This window comes from Scyliorhinus torazame, chromosome 9 (assembly GCF_047496885.1).
Source record: "Scyliorhinus torazame isolate Kashiwa2021f chromosome 9, sScyTor2.1, whole genome shotgun sequence".
In the NCBI taxonomy this organism is placed as follows: domain Eukaryota; kingdom Metazoa; phylum Chordata; class Chondrichthyes; order Carcharhiniformes; family Scyliorhinidae; genus Scyliorhinus; species Scyliorhinus torazame.
In genome coordinates, this window is record NC_092715.1 from 125,863,462 (window position 1) to 125,878,084 (window position 14,623).

The 14,623-nt window shown below is 45.1% G+C and overlaps 1 protein-coding gene across 8 annotated transcripts in view; it reads right to left on the reverse strand.

Annotated features, from left to right (window-relative positions):
• sema6a (sema domain, transmembrane domain (TM), and cytoplasmic domain, (semaphorin) 6A) overlaps positions 1–14,623 on the reverse strand; it is a 159,802-nt gene that overhangs the window by 123,410 nt on the left and 21,769 nt on the right. For 5 of the 8 annotated variants that reach the window (XM_072516505.1, XM_072516502.1, XM_072516501.1 and 2 more), the window contains exon 1: positions 11,925–12,461. The exons of 1 other annotated variant lie outside the window; for it this stretch is intronic. The gene's annotated coding sequence lies outside the window, so the exon portion shown is untranslated. Of the gene's footprint in view, positions 1–9,149; positions 9,712–11,924; positions 12,463–14,623 lie in introns of those variants that run through there. 2 more of the 8 variants (XM_072516497.1, XM_072516498.1) reach the window with 2 other exon arrangements.

Here is a 14,623-nt window from a genome sequence, read left to right on the forward strand (position 1 = left end):
TGGAGAATCAGTCAAGGCGGAAGAATTTGCGGATTCTGGGCCTCCCGGAGGGGCTGGACGTGGGGGCCTATGTGGTCACCATGTTGAACTCACTGATGGGAGCGGGGTCCTTCCAGACGCCTGTAGCTGGAAGGGGCCCATAGAGTGTTGGCGAGGAGGCCCAAGGCTAATGAGCCTCCACGGGCGGTGCTGGTGCGGTTTCATCGGTTCGCTGATCGGGAGTGCGTACTCAGGTGGGCCAAGAAGGAGAGGAGCAGCAGGTGGGAGAACGCAGAGGTTCGAATATACCAGGACTGTAGTGCGGAGGTGGCGAAGAGGAGGGCCGGGTACAATCGAGCAAAGGCGGTCCTGCACAGGAAGGGGGTGAAGTTTGGCATGTTGCAGCCGGCGTGACTGTGGATCACCTTCAAGGACCGGCACCATTATTGAGTCCCCAGAGGAGGCGTGGGCCTTTGTTCAAGCCGAGAAGTTGGACACAGATTGAGGGTCGGGATGGGTGTTTGGGGATTGCAGTTGATAAGTTACTTTTTGAGGGGTGGTCCTTTGCTCTTGTTTTTTTTTTCTTTTTCTGTTTCGGTTGAGGGTGCTTAGGGTGAGTTGGGCACTGTTTTGGTTGGGTTGGTCGGGGGGGCTCTTGGAGGGGGGTAAGCAAATGGAACAGGGGTGAATGGCCGGCAGTGAGATGGGGCCCCGCGGGGGAAGAGGGAGGCCAGAGTCGGGGGTGAGGGGAATGGGCCTGTAAAAGGAGCTGCGTCACAGGTGGTGGGGCCGGGTAGGTGGAAAGGCGCTTTTTCCCGCGCTGAACACTGGAGGGGGCGGGGCCGGGAAGAGAGGGTTGTTTCCCGCGCTTGGGATGGAAGAGGGAGGGGGAGAGCCTGTGGATAGGGAATGGAAGAGGAGGGTGTGACACACAATGGGAGGAGTCGAAGGCGAGGCCAGGGTCAGCAGGAGTCAGCTGACTTGCGGAAGTGCAATGGGGGGAGTAAAGCAGCTAGGATGGGTCCTAGCCGGGGGTTGGGTGGGGGGGAATCGAGTTGCTGCTGCTATGGTCAAGGGGGAGCTGGAGCGAGTAGGGGGAGTTGAGACGGGGGTCTGCCGCTGTGGGGAACGGGCCGGGCACGTGGCTGGCCGAGGAGGGGTTATGGCTAGTAGGCGGGGGAGGGGGGCGGGTAGACCCCTGATCCGGCTGATAACCTGGAATGTAAGGGGACTGAACGGTTCGGTCAAGCGGGCCCGCGTATTCACGCACCTGAAGGGGCTGAAGGCGGATGTGGTTATGCTCCAGGAGACACACCTGAAGGTGGCAGACCAGGTAAGATTGAGGAAAGCGTGGGTAGGTCAGGTATTTCATTCGGGGCTGGATGCCAAAAATCGAGGGGTGGCGATCTTGGTGGGGAAAAAAGGTGTCATTCGAGACGTCGAGCATTGTGGCAGACAATGGCGGTAGGTACGTAATGGTAAGTGGTAAGCTGCAGGGAGAGAGGGTGGTACTGGTCAATGTGTATGCTCCGAACTGGGACGATGCGGGTTTTATGCGGCGTATGTTGGGTCGGATCCCAGACTTGGAAGTGGGAGGCCTGATAATGGGGGGAGACTTTTAACACGGTGTTGGATCCGGCACTGGATCGCTCCAGGTCTAGGACGGGTAGGAAGCCGGCGGCGGCTAAAGTGCTGAGGGAGTTTATTGTCCAGATGGGAGGGATGGACCCTTGGAGATTTGCAAGGCCGGGGGCTAGGGAATTTTCATTCTTCTCACGTGTTCATAAGGCTTATTCCCGGATCGACTCTTTTATTTTGAGCAGGGCGCTGATAGCGAGAGTAGAGGATACCGAGTACTTGGTGATAGCCATTTCGGATCACGCCCCGCATTGGGTGGAATTAGAGCTTGGGGAGGAGAGGGACCAGCGGCCGTTGTGGCGCTTGGAGGTGGTGCTGTTGGCGGTTGAGGAGGTGAGTGAGCGGGTCCGAGGAAGCACAGAGAGGTACCTGGAGGGGGGAAGATCTCGGAAACCTACCAGGTGATGCAGGAGGAGGAGGAGGCCTCGGTGGTGGAGGTGAAAGGTGAGGAGGAGTTGGGAGAGGTGATCGAGGAAGGGACGTGGGCAGATGCCCTAGGGAGGATGAACTCTTCCTCATCATGCGCGAGGCTCAGCCTCATACAGTTTAAGGTGCTGCACAGGGCACACATGACCAGGACAAGGATGAGCCGGTTCTTTGGGGGCGAGGACAAGTGTCTTAGGTGCTCAGGGAGCCCAGCAAACCACACCCATATGTTCTGGGCATGCCCAGCGCTGGAGGAGTTTTGGAAGGGCATAGCAAGGACGGTGTCAAGGGTGGTAGGATCCAGGGTCAAACCGGGCTGGGGGCTCGCAATATTTGGGGTTGCAGAGGAGCCGGGAGTGCAGGAGGCGAAAGAGGCCGGTATTCTGGCCTTTGCGTCCCTGGTAGCCCGGCGAAGGATTCTTCTTCAGTGGAAGAATGCGAGGCCCCCAAGCATGGAATCCTGGATCAACGATATGGCGGGGTTTATTAAGTTGGAGAGGGTGAAATTTCTCTTGAGAGGGTCGGTACAAGGGTTCTTTAGGCGGTGGCAACCGTTCCTAGACTTCCTGGCAGAACGGTAGACATTGGTCAATGGCAGCAGCAACTCTGGGTGGGAGGGGAGGGGATTTACTTTATTTTGTTTTTGTTATTTACACTGGGGGGGTCTGAGGGGGTGTATATATTTGTTGTGCTAAGTCGGGGTGTTAATGTTAATTTATTATTTATGTACAGGGGGAGGGGGGTATGGAGGGTTGCTTTTTTGGACTATGTTTTGTACTTAACCTTGTTGGGTTCCTTTTTCATTTTGTTATTGATATTTTATGAAAACCGTAATAATAAAAAAAAATTTCAGAAAAGGAATTCTGTGGTGAGTAACCCACCTCCAGCCACACCAAAGTGCTTCCACCATCTACAAGGCACAAGTCTGGAATAGAATGGAACACCGTCTACTTGTTTTGATGTGTGCATCTCCAAAACACTCAAGATCAGAGGATAAAGCAGCCTTTTTGATTGGCACTCCATCCATTACCTTGAATATCCACCACTGTGAACTTTGTCTGTAGTGTGACCATCTACAAAATGCAGTGCAAAAACTTGCTAAAGCTTCTTCAAGAGCACCTCTCATACTCCGGACCTCCACTAGGGTCAGCATGCACATGGCCCAACATGACTTAAACACAAACACTGTTCCTTCAGTGTCACTGGTTCAAAATCTTGAAGTCCCTCTAAAAGAGCACCTTTTACCACATAGACTGCAGTGATTTAAAGAGGCAGCTCCCCACCACCCACTCAAGGGCAATTAGGGATCGGCAATAAATTCTGGCCTTGGCAGTGATAATCATGTCCCATGAACATATTTTTAAAAAAGTTAAAATAAAAATCAGTGCTTATATACAAATAATGGACACTTGAGCAAGGTATCCGAGGTCAACGAATGCCTCTGTTCCAACATGCCAGCAAGGAATTAACATCCGCATGATAGGGAATAAAAAGATCATTTAAAAATACTGCAATAACTGTGCAGAGCTACAATGCTTTAGTAAATGAACATAAAGCAAGCGTACAAGCTTTTCACTAATTAAGAGGGAGGAGGTTTCATCTGTTCAGCAATGATTGCAAAATCAAAAGCATTTACAACAAACCCATTATAATTTCACTGCAGCTAGCGCACAAAAGAAAATTTTCTACCATATTTACATTCAGGTGGCTGCACCAATAGAAAGTGACATTTTGCACAAGACATAAATAAAGTTTTGACACCAATGCATACCTTATCAAAAGGCTGAATACCGGATAATGAAAACAGAAAATGCTGGAAATACTCAGCAGGTCAGATAGCATCTCCTCCTACAGAGGCTGCCTGACCAGCTGAGTACTCCAAGCAGACCTGATCAAGTTGAGTGAATATCAGGTAAAGCAGACTTCAAGCAGCCACTTCAGGTTTCATATCTCCTTAAATTGCTGACATTTGGACTGTCTCTCTAGTCTGATGTTTTTCAACTCATAAAATCCTGTGATCAGCCCGAACAATTACAGGGCAATTTTTTGAGCCAGCTCTCGGGATATCTTCAGATCCCAAGTGGTTGCTAGGAATAAAAGTGAGATTCATTTAAAATTCAAGTCATAATCAGGCTCCTTTCCTCATAAATTTCGATTAGCTACTGTTCAAACTCTGACATCCGCCCAATAAAAACACCGTCAGTGCATAAATGGTTAGAGAGAAAAACTTTTCCAGTGAAAATCACTGGAAAGCAGCATTAGCTTCAAAGGATGAACTAGTGGATGGAGATCGCTTCCCCCAAACACTGCACATCGACTGAAATTAAATGATCATTTGCAAGACAAAATCTCAAGAAAGAGACTTACCAGCTTCCAGCATTAGAAAGCTCAGAAATATGGAAGTATACAGTCAGTATACTGTCAATATGGTGGGCAATAACTATGAAAGTGTGCATGCATGAGTGACTGTAATCAATGGATTAAGAGGCACATTTATCTTAATCCAAACTCTCTAATGTTTGAATTTTTCTGAGTATGTCCAACTCAGACTGATTACAAATCAAAATTCTTGTCAGCACTTAAAAGCCCCAATCTCAATGTGAATTATTGCAAGGGTAAAACGTCACCTCAGAAAACACAGATAATGTGTATGCAGATTGAATTAATTGCAGGCTCTGTTCTCCTCTTGGCTAACTTTTGTGTCATTCAGTAATTGATGGATTTACGATGGAGCAGCAGTTCCAGCTCCGAGCAACCATAACAAGCTTTTAACTCTATAGTTGCCACACTTCAGTTAGTGCACCAGCTGCCTGGATGAATTTCCTTACATCTTGTCAGTTTGAATCTGACACATAGTCAGAGGTCAGGCAGAGAGAATTAGTCTCTTCTCCAATCAGAAACCAGAATGATGTTAATGTACACATAGATACTTGTTAGTTATTGTATTAGATATTGACACTGATTAGTGTTAACCGATCTAATTTGAACAGGTTAGCACCATGGTTGAAATAGTGATGATCAGAAAATCTAGGGTCGAGTGCATAAATGAAAGAATCAAACTGCTTTTCATAGTTTTGCAAATTGGTAGTGAGCTGAAGTCGAGTTGAGTTAAAAGGCACTAAATCTGAACTTCTATAAGTGTTAAACAATAAAAAGGACCACCGTGCATACTTATGTGGCAAACATATCCTGAAAGAAACACAATAGATCCCCTTTGATTTCATAACTGCAGGTTCTCAAACTGTCAAAAGGTAACTAGTTTATTTTTAAGTTACCAGAAAGATCTTTCCTTAATTAAAACTCAATGGGATCAATTTCAATTTGTGGTACCTGGTGTTAACATGGCTGAGCTGCTAAAGCATCTGCTTGGTTCAGATGACAAGCCCTTTTTAACGTGCAATGTTGGGTCTGAGCACAATGACTTCCATTTTAGGTTGGAACTGTAGCATGCACCATGCACGTCGATCAATTCTACAGGCAGTAGAGCTGCAGAGATAATTGAAAAGTAATGTTTTAAATTATTTCTGTGGAAGCCAGCGGAGCAGGAGTGTTTCTCCAAGCCCATAAAATTAGCCTGGGCTGCTGTTGCCCAGGAAGCCCAATCACAACCCACCCCACATTTAACTTGATGGCACCTGCCACTGATGCAGCAGTACCCCAGTGGGTGTATAAATAGTCTTCCAGGATAAGAAATTGTTTAAAAAGGAATGTCCTAGATGGATAGATTCACCATTGATGTTCTACTGAGCTTTACAGAACAGGACGGCCCCATACTCAGATTCTGATATGCAATTTTCTGGTCTGTTACAATGGAAATCAGCCTGTTGACTATGGTGAGGAAGGAGGTTAGCCAATATTCCACACAATATCATCATCCCGTGACATCTGCTGGCAAGACTTCATGTGTGGCCATTACATTTGATCCCACACCAACAGCCCTTTGAGAAACGTATTGTAGCCAGAAAGGACAGCACAACACCTACACCTCCCAGTCACCCGAGCCCCAATGTCAGAATTGAGGGGGGGGGGGGGGGGGCATCTCATGGCAAGAATGTGAATATTAGGAATCAAGGTGGGTCAACTGGTAGTACAACCATGTTCAAGAAATATACATTTTTGAAATTGCTAATATTTAAAGAAATTGTGACAACTAATTTTTATGATTGGAATTTCGAGGATATGCCAGTCATTTCAATGTATCATGTGTCCATTCACAAGACTGTAATGACTTTTATATAGCATCTTGCAGTGAAACATCTCAAAGCGTACTGACAAATTACTTTCCTGAACTGAGTGATTTATGTAGGTAAATAAGACAGTCGTTCTGCAGCTCATGCACAATGAATCCCTCGTTATTGTTGTAATGTAATTTATTTTATTGATTTAACAAGTTGGCTAGAATCAACATGCACAACCTTTTATAACACTCAGCTTTGGTGCCAATTGACCCTGCAATGAGCTGCAGTATGTACATTCAAACATTAGAGGGCAGTGTGTTCACTAGCAGAACTTAACCAGTGTTACAAATCCCTTCCCATCTCTTTTCATTTACTGCTTCCAATTCTCAAGGTCTATACTTTTGATTAATAGCTACAAGTGTAACTAACATTTGTCTGACATCTTTATTGTGAACAGCACCAATTGAGAAATTTCCTGTTTCACTAGTAACCTGCAAACCATTGAAATACATCTTTGACAGGTGTATTCTTCACAACATGCTAGGGAACAGTTGTTTTTGTAGAAAGCTACAAAACACTGTCTTTGTGATTTACAAAAACTGTCTTCCAGTATTTATACCACATAGCATTCTGTAATATTTGCAATTTTCATTCAGAAGTGTACTGATTAGGCAGACATCAAACTGAGAAAACTACCAAAGATTCTTTTCTGCCCTTTACATATACTATCTTTCTCTCTTTCCTGTAAGAGAACAGACATTTGAATGGATACTTGCACTGGTTCAAATTCATAAGTGTCATTGCCCTGTGGTCATCAATCAAAATCATACCCTGAGAGAAAGCATCGGCATGGTATTTGGCCATGGGAGACATCGCAACTGAACCCAATCAAGTCCCAACCACACTATCATATACAATGAACCCTTTCAAAATTTTCTCTTCCCAGCTAAGAGACATTGAGGCCAATTGTAACTGTACTACCCCTAATCTGAGCTCAGTCAACTCAGTTTCAATTAGACAATTAACCTTTACATCTTCAAAGGATGTAACGCTTAATTTATTAAGAAAGCTATTTGTGCTTTGCATTGTTTGAACTCCTGACTGAATGTCTTCTGTACTACTATACATTTTACCTGCTCATGAAAACTTCAACCTTAAAAATAATGAACGATGCTTTTTGTACATTGTTACTTGAATGCTTGATTGTTATTTCCATTTTGAGTAGCTGAGACAATGTGAGCTTCATCATACTGCCAACAAAATCTGAACAAGAACCTGTGAAATGCAATCTTATTTATGGATGCACTTATTTGGCTGATTGTCAGGACAACATAGAAAAAACTGCTACTATTAACTGATCTTAGTGGCCTTCCAAGCATCTGTGGTTTCCTTGTCAGTGTTGTCGATGGCTGCATTTAGTTACCTTATTTCTTTTTAATGCCTTCAAGATTGACTATAATTTAGGTGGCACAGTGGTTAGCACTGCAGCCTACAGCACTGATGACCCGGGTTCAAATCCCGGCCCTGGGTCACTGTCCGTATGGAGTTTGCACATTCTCCCCGTGTCTGCGTGGGTTTTACCCCACAACCCAAAGATGTGTAGGTTAGGTGGATTGGCCACGCTAAATTGCCCCTTAATTGGAAAAAAAAGATTGACTATAATTTGTTGTAAAGTCATGATTTTTCTTTATGTTCCAACATTGTTGTGTGACCTATATTTTATGCCTGCTGTATATTTTATGCCTGCTGTGCTGGATGGGAACTACATTAGTTTACAGCATTTGCAATGCGTTTGCAGTACCGACTCGAGTGCATAGCTCTTAAAAAATGTGTTTAAGATTTTTGTGTGCTGTGACTTTGCAACATCTCGCACACAGATGGGGTGAATTCTTTCATCTTGCCAGTGAATTGATTCTAGTTCATTATGTGATTAAAATTCTCACTCAGTGTGATGTTAAAAAGCTTTGCTTGGCTGCTAAGTATTCTGCCTGTTGATGTTTGGTAAATCTGATTTAGCAATGCTTGCATTTGATTCAAAGTTCTCTGGTGCCAAAATCCAGCATTTAACAAATGAACAAAGTGCAGACAAGAGTCACAGAAGCTTCGATTAAATCTTATCCTCCTAGTGTTGCTTGGATGGGAAGCTAAAAGCTGATTTATTCAAAGACAAGGTACACAATAAGGTTACTTAATCACACTGCTGCGTGTCAAAGAAACAGTTCTAATATTAGACCTTATGCTGCAATTTCATTATTACTCGTAAATAAAGCGTCAAAACTCAACAAAACTGAACATATGTTGACATTAGCCATTCATTTTCACACGCTCTGCCCCGTTTTCAGAGGTAGTGTCATAGACTTTCCTTCCATCAGAGGCTAAAGGTTTTTTTGCAGTCTCATTGAAATGTTTACAGATGGCAGTTTCCCCATTCGTGACACGGGGTGCGGTGCTGACTCTCAGTAGTACTCCTGCAATGTGATGTAATAAGCAAACAAAACTAACAAGCTTCCAATGAAAGAGAAATACACATTCCACTGAAGGTACTAATGTGGGGGTGCATGGAGGCAGTGACAAATTCAACAGGGCTCCAAGAGATAAGCTGCTTCTCGTCTGAAATATCAGACTCCATTTTCTTCATAAAGAAGACATTTAAGTACACAGGAAACGCATCCGAATTTCAAAACTCTCTGATGCCTGTATTCCAATAAATCACCAGGGAGTCAAAACAGTCTGAAAGTAAAGCAGACATTTGCAGACGCCTCAGAAAATTGTTGCTGCACAATCAGAACACAGACCCGAATTTCAGTCATGTGAAGAGTGAAATAAAGATGCTTCCAACAATCACTCATTATGTTCAGCAAACAGTTGTAAGCGTCGTAATGAAAAAGCATTCAATACAAGTCACAGCTACACAAAAGCTCAACTTACTTTTTTGATGAGACAACGCGTCTGTCCTGCTACATCCCAACGCGAGCCTAGTACTGTGGTGCAGACTCACTCTTAGACAATCAGGTTTGTGTACGCAAGCCCGATGAGCATGACCAGCCTTTGATCCAGTAATGTTTCACTCATATCACATCACAACATTGCAGTTTGTCTCCGAGCAGATCACAATGAAAGGATTACAAGGACACATTTTGTTACACCTCTGCAACGCAATACATTAGCACAATGCTAGGCTTGGGTGAACATATTTCTCCCGAAAGGTAACGTGATATCTCAAAACAGTACAATGCATGACTCCCACTGTCACAGGGTGCCACCTTTGAATCCTCATCTCGACTGAGATTTCAACTCTGCCGGCCTGACTGGTTGCTCCAATTCTTGGTCAGACCACCAGATGGAGCGCAGAACAAAAAGAGGGCAAAGGAGTGAACACTGGAAGGACCCGCCTGCCCCCATCCTTTCCTTTCGGCAAGGTATGCAATGGGGGGATGGGGGCGGGCGGGGGGGAAGAGACGGAGAGAGACTGGATGCTGATAGCCCCTCACATTGTCACTCAGTTCTTTCTGAAAGAGGTCTCACGATTCCTAGACCAGCTTTCTGACAACGTAAAAGCAAATATAAACACCCTCTCGTGTACACAAACATCAACATACTCATAGACACCTACGTGGCTCCGCTTAGCAACATGAGACAGTCTGTCAATTGGTCGTGGCCTATGGGAAAGCCACATAGCAGTTTGATCAAAAAACTGGATTAACACTACCAAGTGTCAGACACATCCATATGGAATATCTGATTCCGGCATACGGTTGTAATGAGAAAACATAGCATCTGTTGATGAATAATCATGAAATAATGACTGGTATTTGCAAATACTTAATGCTGATTGGAGAGGCCATCATTTTACTCTACATGTGTCATTTGATAAATAGAAAGCTTCTGCTGCCCAAACTAACCACCAGCAGTAACACTGAGCGAACGAGAATCAAACCTCTGTACCCAAAGTTCACATAAGAGGCAGGAACAGAAGGAACGAGGTTTCGTCAAACACTGAAGCCCTTTTTAAAATAAAAAGGTCCACACTGCTGCCAGAAAGGCTGTGAGCATGTGGCCCTACTGTATTTCAAGCCATTCCCAAGACACTAAAACACTATCAGAGGCTTTGAAACTATGGAAACTGAATAAATAAGTAGCTTCCATGATTAATAGATGAAGATCCCTAGCCGAGCCATAACTCAAAGACTGTAGGATCCACACGCACACAAAGCCAATTTTAAAGTACAGATTTTTCCCATTCAGTGATTGAATTCTCTGTGGTTCGACAGTCCTAACCACTATATCCATTTATACTTCCTCTACGCAAATAACAAGGATCTGCTCTAGCATACAAACAACAATCAGAAATATATACCGGCTCAGGCCAATTTAATTCTGACACCAGTTTTGTGTTGCATGGAAGCTAGTCTCTGGAGACTATTTCCACTGCAGTTAAGGTATCCCGCCAGCCACACACATTTAAAATGTAGATTTGACCAACGTACTGCATACTGAGCATTTCTTGAAACGTGGCTTATTTCCCCTTTCACAACAGATAAACGGCAAAAGCCAAAGAATCGTTCCCTCCACCACCCTCCCCAACAACGCCACTGGATTAAATTTGCTCCGCTTCCGCGGTGTTATTGCACACAGCCTTTTGCCTGCTAAAGCAGCTGTTGGGACACTAACCCCTGGCCTGACCCCATGCTCCACGCTTCAGATCACCCACCCCCAACTCCGAGAGAGACACTCCCGGACTCTTGTCATGCAGAGTAAGCAGATCAAGTCCTATATCTCACATAGCAGCTGGGCATCCAAACTTCTCTCCCTCTCTTTCCTTGTCCCCCTCACAGAGGGACCCTCCTCTTCCAGGTGTTTAATGTTTCAACAACTAGTCTGCTGTCAGATCAGACGGCTCTCCCCCCCCAAAAAAACAATAGTACGTGGGGGATATTCAGACTCTGTTTTTAATGTCGATCAGGAGAATATCTCGGTACATACAGCAGAGCAATGGGGGCTGCTGCCGCGGCCCCTTGTCCAACCCCCACTCTCAGAGCCGAGAGTAAATCCACACAATGCACAAATCTGTGCGCTTGCTCCGCGAAATCCTGGAGCCTCAGCAACGACGTCTGTGCAAAGCCCTTTGTAAATAGACTCAAGCTACTAACTAGTGTTAGCAAAGCTTTGCGAAAAGCAAAATATCTTTGCAAGCCCGGGCGTTTCAAATGCTGTCAAAAGGCAATATTTTCATTTCAAGAAGCAAGCCAGATGCAAGAATTTTGAAGGCAACTTCAGCAAATGGCAAGAAACCGCCCGTCGGAATAGTTTTTTAAAAAATGTATAGATGATGTGGTTTGTGCACGATCATTATCTACCAGTTAGAAAAATGGGAACTATGCTTTGAGGATCGGATACTAAAATCAGGCTCAGCGTTTAACAAAAGAAAACATAAATCCAGAAGAGACATTTAACACCAGCAGACTGTTAGTACCAATCCTCAGGAGCCTAATGTCATGAGCTGAGAAGCAGACTCCCAACCACCCCAGCTACATACACGCGGCTGGCTCCCTTTGGATATGCTCACAGCTGAGGGTGAACAATTAGCGGAACAAATCTCAAGGAAAAGGCACACTCAAAACAACAAAGAACCGGTGCTCGCAACCCACAGAAACAAGAAGGGGCCAACCCGTCCTCACTAAAGGATCAGAGCAGCGCTCTTACCTTCTGGCTTTGCAAAGGCAAGCGAGGGAAACGAACCAGCGGCACTGCTGTCTCATTAGTAATCCATTTAAGGCTCCCTCTGGCCAATTTGATCCACGCACACCGCGCTTGTCAGCCGCTGTGAAGGTACATGTGCCTTGTCTTGTCGAGGGGGTGAGTAACACGGCTGTGCCCCCAAGCAGCCCAACAAACATGTGGAACTTTTGCTGCTCCAACAAAAAAAAACACAACCCTTTTCTTTCTTTTCCACAATGATCCAGAAATCCAACTCAGGAGAGCATCGGCGATTCGACTCGACTACCAAAGGGCGTGTGTGTGGGGGGAGAAAGAGGACTTGGGTTGGCTTCCAGCCGCTCCGAGCTGCCGGATGTGGTTATTAAAAAGCACCTCTCAGCTCCTGGTCCGGTAGTCCTGTCACAGCAGGCAACCGCGGGGTTGGATACACCAGCTCCGACTCATCTTATTTGGAGCTGCGCGGGGCAGGCAGCCTGTGTGAGGAGCCAGTGAGTGCCCCAGTCCTACCCCCATCCTTGCCTTCAAACTCCAGATGTCACTGGCTATCCGATTTGGAAGAGGGCGGCACTCAAATCCCGGACCGGATCTCTCTCCGGGAACGGGATTGGCACTTTCTTTCTTTTTCTTCTTCTGCTTTGGCATAGCCAGCCGCGCCCGAACACCATTCACGGACCGTCTCCAACATTTAGAGGGATGTTTTCAGAATTAAATGCTTGAGAATAATCAGCCCCCATCCTCCCTTAGAAACGATTTCCATTCTGGGCTTAGTTTAGGAGCTAATCTGTTCCGGACAGTCAGGGCGAGAGGGGTGGATGTGCTCTTAACAATTTCAAGAAACGGGCCACACAACCTCTTATCAGATAATATAAATATATAGATATATTACTTCATTCAAAACAAAGTTTTTTTGTATTTTTATTCACTTGGAGGAACAAACGAAAACCATCCATTTTCTATCCCAACCTTCTTCCCTCAATTTTGATTTGCACATTTTTGCTACCTGAGCTTTGTCAATGGCCGAGTTAAAATCAGAAAATTTTACCGATATCCAGCTGAAGAGAGCTCTCGTGTACACTTTGGAGAGAAAAGATAACCTTCAATGACTCGAAATCCGAAATGAAAACAGAAAACAAAACTGAATTAAAAAAATAAACAGCGGGTCAGTCAGCAACTGAGTGGAAAACTTGTTTCTGTTTTTTTTGTTTAAATTTACACTTGGGGTGTAGCACCTTTCCTCAAACTGAAACCTAAAACAGGCCTTTCAATAAGGTTTTAAAAATGGGGGAGAAGGGGGGGGGGAGGGGTTACAAAAAGGGGGCAAACGTGGGAACGACCTGCGAACTGCTTCATAAAAGACCGAGGTGGGAAACGGAAGATTTGTGCAAGTGATGGAAGGTGGAAAGGTAGAGGATACAATTACATTGAAATAAAAGAAAGCAAAAATCGGCAACTGGATATTCAACTGATCCGAAATTGCATGCTGATGTAAAGTTTTACTTTTGCAATGGAGGGAACTCTTTGTTTTTAAGTGCACAATGGTGTTTTTATCAGTTTCGCCTCCCCCCCCCCCCCCCCCTTTTCAAGCCAATTATACTGGTACCTGCCGCTGTTCTCATCAAATTGCCGCAGGTACCCCTCCCCCACCCGGTATCCGGATTGTAGCACACAGCGAGGGTAACTGGCCCAGTTCCCAGCTTCAGAAACACACCTCCACATGCTTCAGTACCCATTATTACAAAAGCAGAATACTGGGGGTGCTCAGAAACCGAAACAAAAACAGGAATTACTAAACACGTCTGACAACATCTGTGGAGAGAGAAACAGTTAACATTCAGGTCGATGGCCTCCCTGAACCTCTTCAACTGTTAAAATTGGAGTTACACTCTCATTATCATGCGATATATAATTTGGGGTAGTTTTAAAATTCAAACATGCGCGTTCAGATACCAAAAATGCAGTACTGGCATTCTTGAAACAAAATCAAGAATTTCTATTATTTCAATGCAAATCCACATCCTATTTTTGCTTTGTTCAGAAGGAATGAAACATTCATTAGACAGATATGCAAAATAATACATATTTGCATGGAAGGCATCGTTCAATTATGCAAACATATGGGTAACAACATAATCCATGCATTCCATGTGCACCAGTGGTTTTCATGCCAAAAACCAACACATATCAGAACCTCTAGCCCCAAGTAGATAATTATTTTGTCCATTGTGAATTGTAGGTAGAAGCTCTCACTCATTACTTGCATTAGGGAGCAAAAGAATGCCTGGAATTAGTCCCAGGACTCAGGCAGGAATGGCACAGAAGGGAGCATGCAGGTGGCGGAAAGCACCATAGATAGGAGTTATTGAGATGTGGTCACACCCAAGGTGCAAGCAGACAGATGGGTGACTGCTAGAAAGGGCAGGCAGTCAGCGCAGGAATCCTCTGTGGCTGTCCCCCTCTCTAACAGGTATACCGTTTTGGATACTGTTGAGAGGGATAGCCTATCAGGGGAAAACACCAGCAACCAGAACAGTGGCACCACAACTGTCTCTGTCGCTCAGCAGGGGAGGACAAAGTGCAGGAGAGCGATAGTTATAGGGGGCTCTATAGTAAGGGGCACAGATAGACGCTTCTGTGGACGTGAAAGAGACTCCAGGGTGACATGTTGCCTCCCTGGTGCCAGGGTC